The 6,736-nt window shown below is 38.6% G+C and overlaps 1 pseudogene; it reads right to left on the reverse strand.

Moving 5' to 3' along the window:
• Positions 1–442: 442 nt before the first annotated feature.
• LOC121172959 (uncharacterized) lies at positions 443–4,517 on the reverse strand (annotated as a pseudogene).
• Between the last annotated feature and the right edge of the window lie 2,219 nt (positions 4,518–6,736).

Below are 6,736 nucleotides of genomic sequence, written 5' to 3' on the forward strand. Positions count from 1 at the left end.
CCTTATTACAACTTGAACTAAAGCCCTTTTAGTTGATTAACCCAAAACATATTTTTGGTCAGCCAACTTTACAAGGATTGGGCCATTATTTAGACAAACTAAACACTCTAAAATTGAAACAAAGTGGTGTCATTTAGTCCTCCTCCATTTGGGCCATGATACAACTCACAACCTTGGACTTTTCTCCTTGAAACTTGGGCTTGTATTCAAATAGTATGGACAACACTTGTTGAAGAGCTTCCTTGGCTTTCCTTGCTCTAGCCCTTGTCATAGGTCCTCTAAGTCCTTCAAGTGGATCCTTGCCCTTGCTCTTGGTCATGTCCTCATCATTCTCTCCCTCTTGAGAAGGATTTGTCCTCAAATCGGATTCTCCATCTGCATCAAAAAGAGATAAATCAGAGACATTGAAGGTGGAACTAACATTATACTCACCGGGAAGCTCAACTTTGTAAGCATTGTCATTGATTCTTTCAAGCACTTGAAATGGTCCATCTCCCCTTGGTTGAAGCTTTGAGTTCCTTTGTTCCGGAAACCTTTCTTTTCTCATGTGCACCCAAACCCAATCTCCGGGTTCCAAGACAACCTTCTTTCTCCCTTTGTTGGCTTGTTTAGCATAGCTTTTATTTTTCCTCTCAATTTGATCTTTGACTCTCTCATGAAGCTTCTTCACATAGTCCGCCTTTGCTTGACCTTCTTTATGCTTAAAAACAGAAACATTAGGCATAGGCAAAAGATCAAGAGGAGTTAGTGGGTTAAAACCATAAACAACTTCAAAAGGAGAACAATTAGTGGTGCTATGAACAGCTCTATTGTAAGCAAATTCAACATGGGGTAAACAAGCTTCCCAAGTTTTTAAGTTCTTCCTCAAAACTGTCCTAAGCAAAGTTCCCAAAGTCCTATTAACAACTTCCGTTTGCCCATCGGTTTGTGGGTGACAAGGGGTTGAAAATAACAATTTAGTGCCCAACTTGCTCCACAAAGTCCTCCAAAAATGGCTTAGGAACTTAGAGTCCCTATCACTAACAATGCTCCTTGGCAAACCATGGAGTCTCACAATCTCCTTGAAAAACAAATCAGCCACATGGGAAGCATCATCAACTTTTTTACATGGAATAAAATGAGCCATTTTAGAAAACCTATCAACAACCACAAAAATGGAATCTCTACCATTGCTTGTTTTTGGCAGCCCCAAAACAAAATCCATGGATAAATCAATCCAAGGATACTCCGGAATTGGCAATGGAGTATACAATCCATGAGGCTTTACCTTAGACTTTGCCTTTTTACATACAATGCAATGTTCACAAAATTTCGGCACATCCTTTTTCATATGAGGCCAATAAAAATGTTCTTGTAATGTTTCTAGAGTCTTTTGGACCCCAAAATGCCCCATTAAACCTCCTTCATGTGCTTCACAAACAAGCAAATTTCTAGTAGAACATTTAGGCACACACAATTTGTTTTCTTTGAAAAGAAAGCCTTCATGTCTAAAGAAACCATTTTCTGAAAAATTTTCACAATTTTTTAAAATTTCTCCAAAAGTTTCATCATTTTCATACATGCTTTTCAAACATTCAAGACCAATCAATTTTGTTTCAAGCATAGAAAGTAATGCATGACGCCGAGAAAGAGCATCGGCTACAATATTACCTTTTCCCTTTTTATGTTTGATAACATAAGGGAATTGCTCTAGGAATTCCACCCACTTCGCATGCCTTTATTTAAGCTTGCCTTGCCCCTTGATATATTTGAGGGACTCATGGTCACTATGAATGACAAATTCCTTGGGATAAAGGTAGTGTTGCCATGTTTTCAAAGCCCGTACTAAGGCATACAACTCCTTATCATAAGTTGAATAGATAAGGGTAGGACCACTTAACTTTTCACTAAAATAAGCAATTGGATGGCCTTCTTGCATCAACACAGCCCCAATCCCAACATTTGAAGCATCACACTCAATTTCAAAAGATTTTTGAAAGTTTGGCAACGCAAGTATGGGGGCATTAGTTAGCTTTTGCTTAAGAACATTGAAAGCTTCTTCTTGTTTCTCTCCCCATTTGAAACCAACATTTTTCTTGAGCACTTCATTGAGAGGTGTTGCCAATGTGCTAAAATCCTTCACAAATCGTCTATAAAAACTTGCTAAGCCATGAAAACTCCTCACCTCGGTCACAGACTTAGGTGTAGGCCATTCTTGAATAGCCCTAACCTTCTCCTCATCAACTTGCACTCCTTTTGAACTCACAACAAAACCAAGAAACACAACATGGTTAGTACAAAAGATGCATTTTTCAAGATTGGCATACAATTGTTCTTTTCTAAGCACAGTCAAGACAGATTTTAAATGATCAATATGCAAATCAAGTGAAGTGCTATAGATAAGAATATCATCAAAGTACACCACAACAAACTTTCCTATGAACTCTCTCAAGATATGGTTCATTATCTCATGAAAGTGCTAGGAGCGTTAGTTAGGCCAAAAGGCATAACCAACCATTCATACAAACCATATTTTGTTTTAAAAGCAGTTTTCCATTCATCCCCTTCTCTAATCCTAATTTGATTGTATCCACTTTTTAAATCGATTTTAGAGAAGTAACATGCACCATGCAATTCATCAAGCAAATCATCAAGCCTAGGTATAGGATGCCTATATTTAATGGTGATGTTATTAAGGGCTCTACAATCGGAACACATGCGCCATGTCCCATCCTTTTTAGGGACCAAAATCACTGGGACAGCACAAGGACTCATACTATCTCTTACCCAACCTTTGCTAATGAGTTCATCCACTTGTCTTTGAATCTCTTTGGTTTCTTGTGGATTACTTCTATAGGCTGGCCTATTGGGCAAAGAAGCTCCCGGAATGAGATCAATTTGATGCTCAATTCCCCTCAAAGGTGGTAGTCCACTTGGCACATTTGGTGGAAACATGTCTTGAAAATCCTGCAAAAGAGTTTTAACACTAGAAGGCACTTCAAAATCATCAAAAGTGTTAGTGGTCAAAATCTGATTTTTGCAAAACAAGATATATAGTGACTGTTTAGCACGAAACAACCTCTTGACCTCACTTTTTGTGGCTAAATAGCTCTCCCTCACTTCAAGTGTTTCACTCTTCTTTTGTTCACTCTTTTTCCTCTCAAGTGTTTCCCTCTTTTTCTCACTCTCAAGTGTTTTGCTCACTTTTTCTTTTTCTTTTCTCTTGAAGAAGTTTTTCTCTCATTTTCTTTTGATCCTCACACACTTCTTGTGGACTCAATGGCTTGAGCACAATCTTTTTGTCTTGGTGCATGAAAGAGATCTTGTTGGTGTAACCGTCATGATTGGCTCTTTTATCAAATTGCCATGGTCTCCCCAAAAGTAAGTGACTGGCCTCCATAGGAACAACATCACAAAGTACCTTATCATTGTATTTCCCAATGGAAACGTCCACTTCACTTGCTGCCTCACTTGCACCTCCCCATCCTTACTAAGCCATTGAAGTTTGTATGGCCTAGGATGTGGTTTAGTAGCTAAATTTAGCTTTGACACTAATCTAGCACTAGCCACATTGGTGCAACTACCTCCATCAATGATCACCATGCACACCTTGCCATTGATTAAACATCTAGTGTGAAAGATGTTTTCTCTTTGGCTCTCCTCCTCATGCTTCAATTGACCACCAAGTAACCGCCTAATCATCAACAAATCTCCCTCCGGAGTCTCCTCTTCCTCTACGTACTCACTCTCCTCTTCCTCTTCAACATCAGATTCACTTATATATTCTCCATCTCTAAGAACCATGGACCTTTTGTTAGGGCACTCATAAGCATAGTGTCCTAGGCCTTGGCACTTGAAACACTTCACATCTCTACTCCTTTTAGAGGGTTCTCTTGGGACTTTGAGCGAGTTTTTGATGGGATAGGTGTGGAACTACTAGAAGTAGCAGCCCCATCTTTCTTACCTTTGTCTTTCCAACTAGAAGAACCAAAGTTGGTAAAACTCCTCTTAGCCACTCCTTCCTTTTTAATTGTTGCTCTACTTGGATTGCTTTGTGAAGCAAATCATCCATTTCAACAAACTCCTGCAGCTCAACAATATCACGGATATCATTAGTCAAACCATTAAGAAATCGAGCCATAGTTACCTCCTCATCTTCTTCAATATTTGCTTGAATCATGAGCACATCCATTTCCTTGAAATACTCCTCAACCCCCTTGTTGCCTTGGGTTAGTTTTTGGAGCTTGAATTTCAAGTCCCTTGAGTAACTAGCCGGCACATACCGCTTCCTCATGATCTTTTTCATCTCCGTCCATGTATCAACCATTGGCTCTTCATTTCTTGCTCTCTCCTTTTGTAGCTTGTTCCACCACACAAGAGCATAGTCGGAAAACTCCGTGGCGGCAAGCTTCACCTTTGGTCCTCCTCATAGTTGTTGCATGAGAAAACATGCTCTATTTTCATCTCCCACTCCAAGTAGGCCTCCGGATCATTTTTCCTTTAAATGGAGGAATGTTGAGTTTAATACCATCAATTCGGTTTTGTCTAGGAACACCATCATTCCTCTTCTCCTCCTTTCTTCTTCATTATGATCTCTATTCTCCATTTGATCCAACCTCTCATGGAGCGCATCATCTCGTTGTTTCATTAACCTCTCCAAATGTTGCATCAAAGCTTGCATTTGGAATTGCGAAAGCCCACTCCATCATTAGGATTAGTACCTGACATCTCAAACAAACAAATCAAACGTAACAAGACAATTATAGTTGTTGTTTGAATACCTCACCCACTCAAGTGTATCACACAATTATGGCTTTTCTCTAATGAAACACTCTTGCCTTTTACCACTCTAATTCCCTTGAGTTCTTAGGCAATTCAAGAGATTATGGCCACAACAAAGAACAATTCACCAATATGTGTAAGGTAAGGCTAGAGAGACAAGGAAAAGGTTAACCAAGAAAAAGGCTAACAATGTTTTTAGGCACAAATGAAGGAAATAAAATTCAGAATTTAGGAATTCAAGTAACAATCCTTCATGCAACCAATATATTACCTTAAAGAGATTTTTTTTTAAAAGTTCTTCAAGCATGAACCATTTAGCCCAATTTTTTTTTTTTAATTTTGCTTATACGAAATTCTGCTTCTTTTTTTTATATCAAAGAGATCAAAAGGCTTAACTTTTGCAATGGTTCAGCCTAAAAAAAATATATGAATAAGAAGGTAATATAAATGGCAAAGAGAATAAAGAAGGATGCTACCCAATATTTCCAGCAAAGGAAGTGTTGATCCTAGAACCGGAGCTCTGATACCAAATGATATGAACCCTCATGGCACAAGGGCTGACTTAGGATCGTCTAGGATTAAACCTTGATGGAAAATGCGGAAATTGATTAAGGAAAGGATGGAAAATAAGGTGGTTAATTTCGTGGGTCTTAATAAGGTGGTTCTTGGCATAAAATGGATGAATGGGATGGTAAAATGTAGGTTAAGTGGTGGTTGGACAGAAATATAGAAATGGCAATAACTGAAGCTACAGGGCTCCAAATGAGGTGATTCCAAAACGAGGTGAAAGGTCTCGTTTTGAAAGTCAATTTAGGCTCAAGAATCACTTAATTTGAGTGCGTAAAATGGGAGTTATGGCCACAAGATAATTCTGGGCAGAGGTGGATTTTCTGGAATTGTGGTTTGAAAGAACAAGGGTGAAGATGAAAGGAAGGAAAGAATCACTCTTTCCAGCGAGGGCAACACACAAAGGTTGTGAAAGTCCTTTGATACAGCCAGGGTGTTCTTGAATCACTCAAGAATTTAGGAGAATCACTCTCATTAAGATAAAAGAGATAAACTCTAATTTTCTGAATAAAACTCAACTTGTCTTTATTGATAAAATGGTTCAGCTTATATAGAAGCTTTACAGCAGATTTTAGTAATGACCCACTAACCTAGAATTAAAATAACTTAATGCCATTAACCTAGGGAATTGAAAAAAACTTAATGGCTGAGTGTAACTGAAATTGTGGCAACCAAAAGTCACCCCCAACAGCCAACAAGTCAGCCACCATTTGGTCTCCCAAAAGGCTGATGCCTAGGTTGCCAATTGGGCCCTTATTACAACTTGAACTAAACTAACTAAAGCCCTTTTAGTTGATTAACCCAAAACATATTTTTGGTCAGCCAACTTTACAAGGATTGGGCCATTATTTAGACAAACTAAACACTCTAAAATTGAGACAAAGTGGTGTCATTTAGTCCTCCTCCATTTGGGCCATGATACAACTCACAACCTTGGACTTTTCTCCTTGAAACTTGGGCTTGTATTCAAATAGTATGGACAACACTTGTTGAAGAGCTTCCTTGGCTTTCCTTGCTCTAGCCCTTGTCATAGGTCCTCCAAGTCCTTCAAGTGGATCCTTGCCCTTGCTCTTGAACATGTCCTCATCAAGATAATTCTGGGCAGAAGTGGATTTCTGGAATTGTGGTTTTAAAGAACAAGGTTGAAGATGAAAGGAAGGAAAAAATCACTCTTTCCGGCGAGGGCAACACACAAAGGTTGTGAAAGTCCTTTGATACAGCCAGGGTGTTCTTGAATTACTCAAGAACTTACGAGAATCACTCTCACTAAGATAAAAGAGATAAACTCTAATTTTCTGAATAAAACTCAACTTGTGTTTATTGATAAAATGGTTCAGCTTATATAGAAGCTTTACAACAGATTTTAGTAATGACCCACTAACCTAGAATTAAAATAACTTATTTCCAT

This window comes from Glycine max, chromosome 10 (genome assembly GCF_000004515.6).
Source record: "Glycine max cultivar Williams 82 chromosome 10, Glycine_max_v4.0, whole genome shotgun sequence".
Taxonomy (NCBI): Eukaryota; Viridiplantae; Streptophyta; class Magnoliopsida; order Fabales; family Fabaceae; genus Glycine; species Glycine max.